Below are 12662 nucleotides of genomic sequence, written 5' to 3' on the forward strand. Positions count from 1 at the left end.
GAGGAAACTAGGCAACATGATGATGAATCCCTCAACTATCTACATGCCACCGAGACTGGTAGAAAACTCATCAACTCGGTGCAGTCATTCATTAAGGACATTCATCAATCTGCTGAACCTACTGCTGGGTCGAGTAATAATGCATCAACTCAGTTGTCCCAAGTCACTCAACTCTTAAATGAGGTTAAAGGACTGAAGGATCTGCTAAGTGATATGATTTCAATTCAATCACATCAGCCCAAGCAGGACTCAATAACCAAGCTGGCTGAGCTCCAACTGACAATTGTTCAACATCTTAACACTCTTCAAGGCCAATTCCAGACCTTGTCAGCTGCGAACACTCATTATGCAACTTCTGATGAAGTTAAGATGCTCTTCGCCCAGCTTCACACTGAGCAAATCAATACCAACCACCAGCTGGCCTCCTACTCTCAATGCTCGGTGGAGCAAATAAGCGAAGCAGTTCGTCTGCTGAACTTAAATAAACAAGAGATGGACACTGACCAAATGAAGCAAAATGAGATATTGGTCAACTCTCAAAGGATCTTCAACCATGTGCGTCATAATAATATCCAGCGTCAATATTATGACACAGCCTTGCTGAAGACCTTTCATCAAGTTTTTGCTGCATTGACAGATTCAATTACTTGGGTAGGTAAGTCACAAGTTTACATACTGAGCCTGCTCAGCGCCGCTGAAATCGGCATACCCAAAGAGGTCTTGAATGAAGGCGTTATTGTCTTTGACGGTATTAATGAAAGCGCCGATAAACTTAAGGAGCTGTCCGCCGTGCTAACCGCCGCTGTCTTAACCGACTCTTTTAGAATTCCTGCTCCTCCCGATGCTGACAAAACGGGGGAGAAAGAATAGGCTAGAACTCAGCAGGAGGCTCCTAGAAGCAGTCAGTCTAAGCAAAAGAAAAAGAAGTAGAAATAGGCTAGCTCAGCCTTGTTTAACTTAGTCTGTAGTCTATATGTTCTTGTATGCTCATCTTTTGCTATGTATGCTGACTACTTCACTTAAATACAATACTTGCATCTTTTATTCTAACTTGAGTTATTTCATATGATGATGAGTATTATGTTGTTATGTATCTTCAATTACATCAACTGTGTTTACTGTCTATAATACTTGTTGATTGTATCCCATGCTGATCATATGTTTGACATTGTCTTGTATGTTTATAAAACAATGTCTCATAAAACCCATTGACCAAAATGATTACTCAGTGCTCTCTGAATGTTACACCTTCCGCTTAATACTGAGTAAAATAGAATATGTTCCATGAGCTGACCTATATCTGAAAACTGACCTTAGACTTACTCGATTAAACCTTAAAATATTTAGAGTTAAAACTAAGTCAGTAGCTCAACCCTGACGGGGGAGTTTGCTAAGTAATAAAATGTCAACTATCATAGGGGAGCTCAAAACTGAGTTCCTCGCTGAATAGTTTTGCCAACATCAAAATGGAGGAGTTTGTTGAAACACATTTCCACATGATTTTGATTTGACAAAATTATTTAAGTAAAATTAAATATATTCTAAACACACTAAGTTTAAATGCTTTGATTTATTATACTAATGTGTTTGTTCAATGTTGAGTTAAAATTATTTATAAGACATAAAGAGTAAAAGGCCAAAGCCCAATACGGAAGTCAAGGCCCAAAGTCAAACAAATCAAGACAACTCGGCCCGCGTGTGCAAAACGCTGTCGTTATGATCAAAACGCAACTCAGCAAGAGAAGGATCTAGAAGACCTTCGTTGAACAACTTCGGAGTGAAGCCGCTGAGTTGAATCGACAAAGAGTACGAGACAGCAGCTGAGCAAGAACAACTTCCAGACAAAGCAATTCCACTTTGGGTAAAGTTCAGAAGACACAGAACGCTGTCTAGTTGACCTTACCATAAATGGAGAGACATTCTGCCGAGCTGACTAAAAGCTGCTCAACACTGACCGAGGACAGAAGATACTCAAATCTGATTGGCCGAGAGCTCTGAGAAAAACTGAGTGACAACGACAGGAAGCCGTTTCCCTCCAACGGTTATTTCGAAATTCGAAATGACCGATATCTCAGACGTCTCTATAAATAGAGCCCTTCAGTTGCTTCATTCTACACAGAACTTGATCAAGCCATTACGCTGATCAAAATTCTACTCAAAGTTCTGCAAGAAAAACAAAGCAAATTCTTACACCAAATTCTATATCTTTTGTGTAAAAGTCTAGAGTGATTATTCAATCATCTAAAGTGTCTTAACAATTGTTGTTTAGGACAAATCTTTATCATTTCTAGAGATTAGAAAGGAGAGGCTGAGTACTCGGTTATAGTACTCAGCGTGAGATTAGGAGTGAGTAGAGGTATAGAGGAAGGTACTCTTGTTATACTCAGCTTCTAAGTTGTAAAAGGTTTGATGCTCTACCGTTAAAGAGCTCAGTAGAGAATTCGAAATCTCGGAACGTGTTCCGGGGACAGGACGTAGGCTTGGAGGCCGAACCTGGATAAATCTGCTGAGTAATATCTTTCTAACCTTAAACTCCTTAATATATATATATTGCTTGCTTAATCAAAACCGACCAAGTAAAGAGGTCAAGCTGAGTTGTGTGTATTGAGTGTCTGAGTTCAGGAATAGACTCAAAGTGCTATCTCCTGACTCAACGAAAGAAGCTGACTTAGTCACCAGTTGACTAAGCTAGTGTCTTATTTACTCAGCGCGCTGTGTAATCCTTTTTCAAAGAAAAAGAAGGCAGCCTTAACGTATTAAAAGTTTAAATAGTTCCTATCCCCCCCTTGGAACTAACTTGTTACGTTATAAGGGACCAACAGTTATATATTCGAGGTTTTGATCACATGAACTTTAATGACCATATAATATTTAGTCATTCGCCATTAGATCTAAACTTATTAGAATTTTAGAGTGAAGATTCAAAGCATTATAAGACTTAAATTTAATAAATCCAACAACGAATGACCAAATTCATTTGGTTATTAAGATCCATATAAACACTATTGGTCATATATATTTGTTTCTGTGAGTTAACTCAACGTTAGACCTAATTGATAATTTTGAGAGCTGAAGTATCCAATTGACTTTTAACATAAAAGTTAGTGCAAATTTAACTTGAAACATTGATTTTTTTAATGGGTTAATTAAAAAAAACGTGTTTCCACGTTTTGTCAAACAAATACCTATGAATTTAACCTGTCAAGCAGAAGTTCAACGCTTTACCACTCAGACCAACCCTCGTTGGCAGAAAATTTTAAATTGACACTATAAAAATGATCATTAACAACCTCAAAATGCAAAATTCAAAAGAATTAAAATTATTTAGCATCTGATTTATTATAGAACCAAATTTTTTATTTTTCAAAATCATTTTTTTTAAGTTTTCCCTTACATCGCTAAACAACGCTTAAATGAACTTAAAATTAAAAAATTAAAGAATTAAAACTACTTAAAATATTATAAGATCTTTAAATTGTTCAATTTTGAATTCGTTAACACTCATTTTAATTTTAAAGTTGCTTTTTTGTTTTTTTTTTGGGTCAACTTTACCCTTAAAAAACATGTAGTTTTGACAAATATCCTTGTGGTTTTTTTTCCATATAAATCACATTATTTTTCTCCTTTGCGCTCACAAATGTGACATCTTCAACGTGAGAGATGCTAATTGCACCGATAGTCACTAAGTTTAGGATAAGTTTCACAAAAATCACTCAACTTCATTTTATTTCAATAAAGTCATTAAACTTTCATATTTACTTCAATAAAATCATTTGCCAAAATTTCACACAGATTTTAACTCTTCCTTTGTATTGCCTCCCACTGTATCTATATACACTATGATCATAATTCATACAAAGTTAAAGCATTTTTTACAATTCCAACGTGGATTGAGACCAAAAAAAAGCACCAATTAAAAATTAGAAACACACCAATTAAATCTTCTTTATCTCTAATGTCCGTACTTGAGTTGGAACTAGGAGTTTTTTTGGAGTTTATGGGGTTAAAGGGTTGTCCCGTGAGGTGAGAGGGTTAAATGAACAAAATGGACAACTTTAGGGGGCTCGATATGCATTTTTTTTTACCGTTGGAGGCAAGAACAAAATCCTCCCACGCGCCTCCTGTGTTTGAGACACAAACGTTGATTAGGTCAATGCTACGTCGGACGATATGGGGTTAAAAGTAGCGTTTTTTTGGAGTTTAGGGGGTTAAAGGGTTGTCCCGTAAGGTGAGGGGGTTAAATGAACAAAACAGACAACTTTAAGGAGCTGGGTATGCATTAGGCCTATATTATATGTGGCAACCAAAAAATGTTTTTCTTTTTTCTCGTGTTGGTCACGGCATGATTGAAACAAAAAGGAATTTCAATGACTTTCTTGAGAAAATGAAGTTAAGTGATCTTTGTGAAACTTACCTTAAAATTCAGCGATCGTCGGTGCAAAATTGAATATACAAGAGAACATGAATCAAGCTTGAAACTAAAACCATGAATCAAGCTTGTTTACTCTGCTTCTATGCTAGAATTCCTGGAAAAATAAATGCAAAATTGACAAAACATCATTATCACTTGTTCCATAGCAAAGCAATGAATTCTATACCATGAAGAATCTCATCCATCTCTCAAACACAACAGCAACTACAAATCACTCTAACGTTTTAGAAGAAGTGCAGATTCAGCCCAAATGTACTGAAATAATACAAATTTAACCCTGACGTTTCCAAACAAGATTAATTTTCATCATACCTTACCGAAACTTTGAAAAGATTGGTTTGACTATTATTTAACTATCTTTTCAAGCATTCCAAACATTGATTATAGTATCTAAGATATTTAGACCCTGTTCTTTTTGACTGAAATTAAATTAAATTAAATTAAATTAACTTAACTTAACTTAACTTAACTTAACTTAATGCTACTGAACTGAACTGAACTTAACTTAACTACACCAAATAATTAATTGAACTTAACTTAACTTAACTGAATGCTGCTAAACTGAACTGAACTTACTTATGCTGAAATTAAGTCAAAAAGAACAGGGCCTTAGTGTGTTACTAATACAATTATAAAAAAACTTATTAAAATGCTAACACCTAAATCTATCAACATATATAGTTACTAATAACCAACCAAAAATGTACTTTTATCGACAAACTTGTTTGGAATGTCCAATTTAACAGATAAATAACGGTCAAATTTTTTTCAAATTTTCGGTAACATAGGGTTAAAATTGATTTTGCTTGAAAACTAAATTTGCACTTCCCTTCAAACGTTAAGGTTAATTTGGAACTTATCCCGTTACTTTTTCATATAATACTTCCATAATCTAATGGACTGCACTCGTACCTTTTGTTAAACTAGAGATCTTGATTTAACAAGAAAGGAAGCTTCGTAACTTCATCCCTGCAATTAATCCAATATTGTCAACAAGGGTGAGATATTTACTAAAGACTATTAACTATGTTGCACGGACACTTCTTTCTGGGTTTCGTGTCCGCCTCTGTTGGAAGGCTATTTTTTAAGGTTAACATTTCCAGTATCCGTGTCCGTGCAACATAGACTATTAACAAACTTCAACTAATTGGCAACAATTAGGCAGCAATTAGTAGTATTCCATAGATAAATGCTTGAAATTCTGATGAGTTATCCACTTGAGTTAAGCTTCAAGATCTTGTTTATTTCTTCATCACCAAGAAAATCATCCATCAAACTCTGATCAAGACACTCAGACCTTTCCAGTCGCAACGTAAGTCCTTACTAATCGATGATACATATCCCTCGTCAAAAGTTCTTTGCTCTTAAGCGACTTGATAATTTCCTCCATTGCTTTGGCATCTCCTTGCGATTTCAAGTAGTCGAAGCAAGCATTCAACACGGTCGTATCTGGTTTCTGGCCTTTTCCGCCAACAGATATCGCTTTCTTAAACGTTTCAACTGCCTTGGACATTTGATTATGTTTTACATATCCCCTTGCCAATACAGTCAATGTGCTTTGATAAAGCGTTCCTCCCTCTACAGTTTTCGCTACAGCTGCTTCGGCCTTTTCTAATAACCCGTTGTAGCAGTAAGCAGTAAGAAGCTTATTCAGCACTCGGATGTCGTACTTTGTACATTGGGATTCCCACTCCTTAAAAATCCTTTCGGCACCGTTGGTATCTTCCAGCTTTGAGAGTAATGATATCATACAGCAAAATGTTTCAACATTCAGCTCAACTAATGCCTTGTACGTATTCCAAACTCGGAAAAGCTCTTCATTTGTACCGGTCTTTGCATATAGACTAAGAAGACATTCAAAATCCTTTGTGCTCCTTCCAAGGGGAATCATCTTCTCCATTTTTCTCAAAACTGTCAAAGCTGGCTCGATCAACCCAAATTTCAGATACCCATTTGCAGCTGTAGCATATGCTAGCCATCCATCAACTAGTTGAGGATCCATGTTGATCTGATTCAAGATCTTTTCCATCCCAGAAGTGTTTGATGCTGCAACATAAGCTGCCATTAGGTAGTTCATCGTGTACTTATTTTGACCTATTCCATTTCTTTCCATTTCTTGTATCAATATGTTGATTTTGTCAAAATCTCCATTCCGAGTGTAAAGTTGAATCAGCAAGTTGTAAGGATAAGGCGACTTTGCCATTCCCTTCTTTCTCATCTTCTCCATAATTCCTTCTGCTTTTTGAACAGAATTTTCTTCCACATAGCAGAAGAGAAGAGCATAACAGACGTGGTAAGTTGTCGAAAAAATGCTCTCTGAAAATTCTTTGAAGTATGTTTCTGCATGTTCTAATCCACGAGTTCTATGAATTACACGCATCCGAACAGCAGCACCATCACAACTAGGTGATAAAATCGCATACTGACAATCACGCATCCAATGTGATATCTGAACACTAAGAGAAAATGTCAGAAATTGCAAACAAAATACACATATAAAATCTAGATTTTTGCATATTTAATGATTCAGGATTAACTTTAAGAGAAGAAGAGAAATTCAACAATGACAAGAGCATAGAGCCAGATGTATTGCATTTGCGTGTAACTCTATCAATCAGTGAGCTTTCTAATGTTACTCTATTCATTGCTTCAAAAGCCCATATTCAGGATACTCGCAAAAGTGGAAAAAGCAAAGTACCTGAAAAGCTTGATTATAGCGCCTGTATCCCTGCAGAAGCCCAATGAGAGACCGGAGTAGAGGTTCCTCAACAGAGTTCCCTTCACAGATCCATTGATCGAGCACTGGTACCACTGAGGCATTTGGATCTTTCACATTTTTTATACGTTTCCATAAACCTGAACGTTCTGTACATTGGGAGTCCGAGTCTGATACATTTATGAGACCTTTTTTACATGAATCTAAAAAATTTGTGCGTTGGGAGTCCCACTCTTCAGCGATCCTTGTAGCACCCTTAATATCTCCCAGCTTCAGCATATAAGACATCATGAAGCTAAATGTCTTATCATCATGGTAGAATGAGTGCTTGTATGTATTCCAAACTTGGTAAAGCTCATTTTTTCTACCAGTCTCTACATAACCACGTAGAACAGATTGAAATTGACTTGAGCTCCTGATCCCGTGTACTACATTCCCCATTTTTTGCATCACTATGTTCATTTTCTCAAAATCTCCTTGTCTAGAGTAAAGGTCCATGAACAAATTGTAATGAAAAACTGACCTTTCGTTTTGGACAATTCCCTTCTCTCTCATATCCTGCATAATGGCTTCTGCTTTTTCAACATAATTTTCATTCACATAGTAGCATAGAAGAGTAACATAATCATAGTAAGTTGTTCTGCGATCAAAAAGATTTTTGAAGTATGCTTCCACATGTTCCAATCTATAAGTTCTTTGGAATAACCTCGCCCGAATAGCAACATCCGATGGAATACAATCTTTATAACAAAGCTCATTTGATATCTGAATAACAAGAAAAAGTGGTAAGAAATTGCAAATAACCCTAAACCCCTAAATACAAATCTCACCATCTATTACAAAGACCTCTAGCAATTCAAATTTTCTGCGGATTTGAATACAATTAGAAAGAGAAAAAAGAAATTACCTCCAAAGCATGGCTATAGCGCTTCTCTAGCTGCAGAAGCGGAATGAGAGACCTGAGTAAGGGTTTATTAGCAGTGTTTCCTTCTCTGATCCATCCATCGAGCACTGGTACAACTGAGGCTTCAGGGTCTGTCACACTTTTAATGCGTTTCCATAATTCCTCCTTCTCCTCCTCCATAAAAGGAGAGGCCGACGAGTATTTTGAGCGATCGAGCACTGGTAACACTGAGGCTTTTGAGTCTGTCACATTTTTCCATAATGGTAAATTTTCCGAAGAAGAAGAAGAAGATGGCAATTGCGATGGAGATGGAGCTAGGGTTGTTGAGGAGGAAATTGAAGGTGAAATCCTAGGAGAAAGGGGGAAATAAGAACTTGGAAGTAATCTGGTAACCAAGTTCTTAATTCCTCTAACTAGATTTTCCATTTCCTCTTTGGAGACGAGATTAGAAAAGCATTCACGAGGGTTTCGTCAAACGAGACTTGTTTAACGGCTAAATTCTAAAAAAAACACTATCCTCGTGCTATGGCTTAATAAAAAAAAGCAACCCCCTAAACTTGTTACTTTTAGTTATTTTGCGGCCACTTATTTGCCCATTCAACTATTTAAAAGTGGTATCAGCAATCCCTAATATCATTATTATGTAAACAATCATGATATGTTCTCATTGCAAGCACCAACGTCATAATAAAAAAAGGGTTGTGCACTACTGAAACAAATAATTAATTGAGGTTAGTATAGATATTACACAATCATCCTCCTTTCATTGTTATTTTTTTTTCAAATTGGTATTTATAAAAAAACTAAAAAATTGATATAAAGTTTTCGTTTTGCTAGAAATGAGAATTGTTTAATTTGATATTATAAAAATAAACGTTAATTCCCATGATATAGAAAATTACAAAAATTAAAGTTGTTAGTACTATATTTAGGGGGTGTTTGGTTAGTCCTATTTAGAATAGGGAATGTGAATCATGATATTTAATTACTATTGTTGATGTTTGGTTTTATAAAATTTGATGTAGGAATGGAATCATATTCACCCCACTATGGGAAACCATTCCCTCTCCCTTCCCCTTCAATCAAATATGATTCTCATTCCCTTATTAAATTTCATTGAAAAAAAATAAAAATAAAATAAAACCCACGCTTTTATTTTCTTAAAAAAAAACCCACGTTTTATACCTTTAACTGCCTATATATAAAAAAAAATTAAAAAGATAACCACCCACACATATGTTCTACCGTATATTATAATATATTGTATTCATTTATATAATATAATCTAGTATATTGTTAGAATAATAATTCTAAAAATATAGTAAAATAATATAATCTTTTTAGGATCGTAGATTCATAAAATATAATCTAGTATATTACAGTGGATTGCTCTACAAACAGTATATTGTTACAATAATAAATTTTATAACTATAATATAATATAGTATATTTATTTATATTAATTTAATTTATAAATATTTTTATAATTAATTTTTTTTCAGTTAGTTTTCATATTTTATTTATTTATTAAAATTTAAGAAATTTTAATTTTGTTCATTATCGATTTTGATTTTGATTCCAATTTCGAAATTTGAACCAAACACTCTTAAAAGTAATCGGATTCCGATTCCGAATTAAACCAAACAAAATAAATAAATAATCATTCCGATTCTGATTCCGTAACATTCCAATTCCAATTCCGAAGTTTGAACCAAACACCCCCTTATTGTACGAACATCCGAATCCTCAATAACTTCGAAATCTTCTTGTTATCATCTTAAAAGGTTTGTTGTGATCAAGAGTTTCATTTATGCCACAGTTTGGATGGACTGGCTTGAAAGTTCTTTATCATGTTGATAAGCTATCTTGATGGTTCTCCAGATTCCTTCTCTAATTCGATTTCCACGAATAGGGAATCCAAATTTTGCGACGAAATTTTAGACCTCTGGCGGTTATCAATAAGGGGAGAGCTAATGTCCGGGTTTGAGGAATTCACCATCACCTTCACTGGTGTATGATCCATTGAGAATCTGCCAAGCTTTCAAGGAAAAACTAGTCGTTGGGTGGAAAATTTTTTAAAAACAAAATGAACAAAGTCGTGTGGTATTACATGTTCACCACATCAAATAATGGAGAAGTGAGATTTCAGGTCTCACTATGTTGTATATTGTTATCAAATCCCACCTGCGACAGCGGTAGAAGTGATCCTTTGAATATAATATGATGGTGAGTGAGAGAGGAATTGAACCATTTTACCAGTAATGATTCCACCTATTATGGTCTTGTTATTTGTTGGGCCTATTTTTATATATGTAAAAATAGGCTTTTTTGATGGGCTTAGCCTATGAACTCACATTCTTCATCATCCCTTACACTAAACACTCTCTAAATTGACAATAAAAAATACCTGGGTAAATTTCACTCATGGTGTACAAACTTTACCCTAATTCACACGTTGGTGTACAGACTTCAATTTGTCACACTAATATATACGTGCTTAGGGGTGACCTCCTACTATGGTATATGGCCGGTTAAAATGACCGGACAACGCTTAGTCAACGCGCCACCTCAACTTTGACCGGTCAAAAAATAATAAAAAATTCAACCACTAATATAAAATTACTATTGTACCCTCTTCTTCTTTCTTCTTCCTTTCCCTTCCCCATCTCCTCTCCCTTTCTCTCACTAACTCTCTCCATCTTATTTCTTTTCTTAAGATTGGTGAATGGTTATTTTAACACTCCTACTTGCTGGTGAATGGTTATTTTAATTTGGGATTAAGCTTTTTGGTTAATTAATTATGGTGATTTGTGTTTGTTAGTTTCAGTGTTAGATTAAGCTTAAGAGATATTGCATATATGGGTAAGCCCATCTCTGTTGTGGATTTTTCAATTTTGATGTTCATTCATCAATATTGATTGACAAAAAAACTCAAGCTCGAGTTAAAGAATGGATTCGAGAAATGACGAGAACGGGAAAAATTTGGAAATTGTGGAATCGAATGGTGCTAAACCACCGGTATCTTCCAACACTACTGCATGAGAAGGACGTTTTTGAGCAATGAAAATCCCCAGAAGAAATTGCAGGACACCTTATCTACTCTTCCCAATAGGCGTAAGTTTTTCAATTTCGGCTCTGCATCTGCCAAATACAGACGGTCGGCTCAAGATAGAGATGATATATCATGTTCTGTGTCTTCGAGCAGCCATGAAAATGATCAATGAATGACAAATTTTGAAGAGCAACTTTTGGGAGGATCTATGAAAGGGAAGAAGGTGATAAAAGTTTTGGAGTGTTACCCGATTCTTTTTCACCCGCATTTTTACCCAATTCTTCGGTCCAGTTCTTGAATTGTGACAAATATGTTGTGAGTTGAATATGCTTTTTTATAGATTTCTTAAGAAAAGAAATAAGATGGAGAGGGTTAGTGAGAGAAAGGGAGAGAAGAAGGGGAAGGGAAAGGAGGAAGAAAGAATAAGAGGGTATAATAGTAATTTTATGTTAGTGATTGAATTTTTTTTACTTTTTGACCGGTCAAAGTTGAGATGGCACGTTGACTGGGCGTTGACCGGTCATTTTAACCGACCATATACCATAGTGGGAGGTCACCCCTAAGTACGTATATATTAGTGTGACAAATTGAAGTCTGTACACCAAAGTGTGAATTAGGGTAAAGTTTGTATACCATGAATGAAATTTACCCAAAATACCTCAATTCTAGATACAAAATGCATAAATTCAATTGATTAATACCAAAATTACCTAAAATATTACCATACTAAAGCAATGCCTAAACAGTCACAAGATATAAACTCGCTTTTCTTGCTACACTTGAATGAGTCTACATAGTATAAATAGAAGATGTAAAATATTTCCACATCTAAAACTGATCTTCTACCATCATACAAAATGGTATAAGGTAAAGAGAGTGAAATAATATATATATATAAATAAAGAGAAGATGGTTAGAGAAATTGAAAAGTTACCGATCTTCTATCATCATCAATTTGATTAGATTTTGATGAATTTCCATTAACGGCTAGAATTCTACCTTCGAAAGTAGTCGAGATTCGAAAAGGGAAAAATCACCGAATATGGGAAGAGACGATAATGAGAGGGAACAAGAAAAGATGGAGATGAAAATGGAAAGAGATGACTATGGAGATAAAGTCGATTTTGAATGGAGTGATTTTTTCGCCATTGATTTTATTTTTCGTATTATGAAGTGATTCTCACCATTCCTGATCTCCAATTTATTTCAATTTTTTACTATAGTCCCTCTCCCTCTCCCTCTCCCTCTCCCTCTCCTTATCAGTAAACATAAGGATACATAATAATTTTAATATTAATAAAATAAAGGAAAAAATACAAAAATAAACATTATGGTTACACCTGTTTTCGATTAACACTCATGTGGTTTAAAAGTTTGCAAAATGGTATCTTGAAGTTCGTTCCGGTAGCAAACACATGCCAAATTGACTAACGGTGTTAAAAGTCAAAGGGAAAAGAGTTAATTTGGTCTTTATAATTATATATTTTATAAATTATCCCCTCTTATTATCTAATTATCACAAACAAACCCCAAAATAAAAACAAAATATCAAATTCAC

The 12662-nt window shown here is 35.0% G+C and overlaps 1 pseudogene; it reads right to left on the reverse strand.

The window, feature by feature from the left end:
* Nucleotides 1–5368: 5368 nt before the first annotated feature.
* On the reverse strand, nucleotides 5369–8540 carry LOC136230648 (pentatricopeptide repeat-containing protein At2g20710, mitochondrial-like; annotated as a pseudogene).
* Nucleotides 8541–12662: the final 4122 nt, after the last annotated feature.

Source organism: Euphorbia lathyris, chromosome 5 (assembly GCF_963576675.1).
Source record: "Euphorbia lathyris chromosome 5, ddEupLath1.1, whole genome shotgun sequence".
Classification (NCBI taxonomy): domain Eukaryota; kingdom Viridiplantae; phylum Streptophyta; class Magnoliopsida; order Malpighiales; family Euphorbiaceae; genus Euphorbia; species Euphorbia lathyris.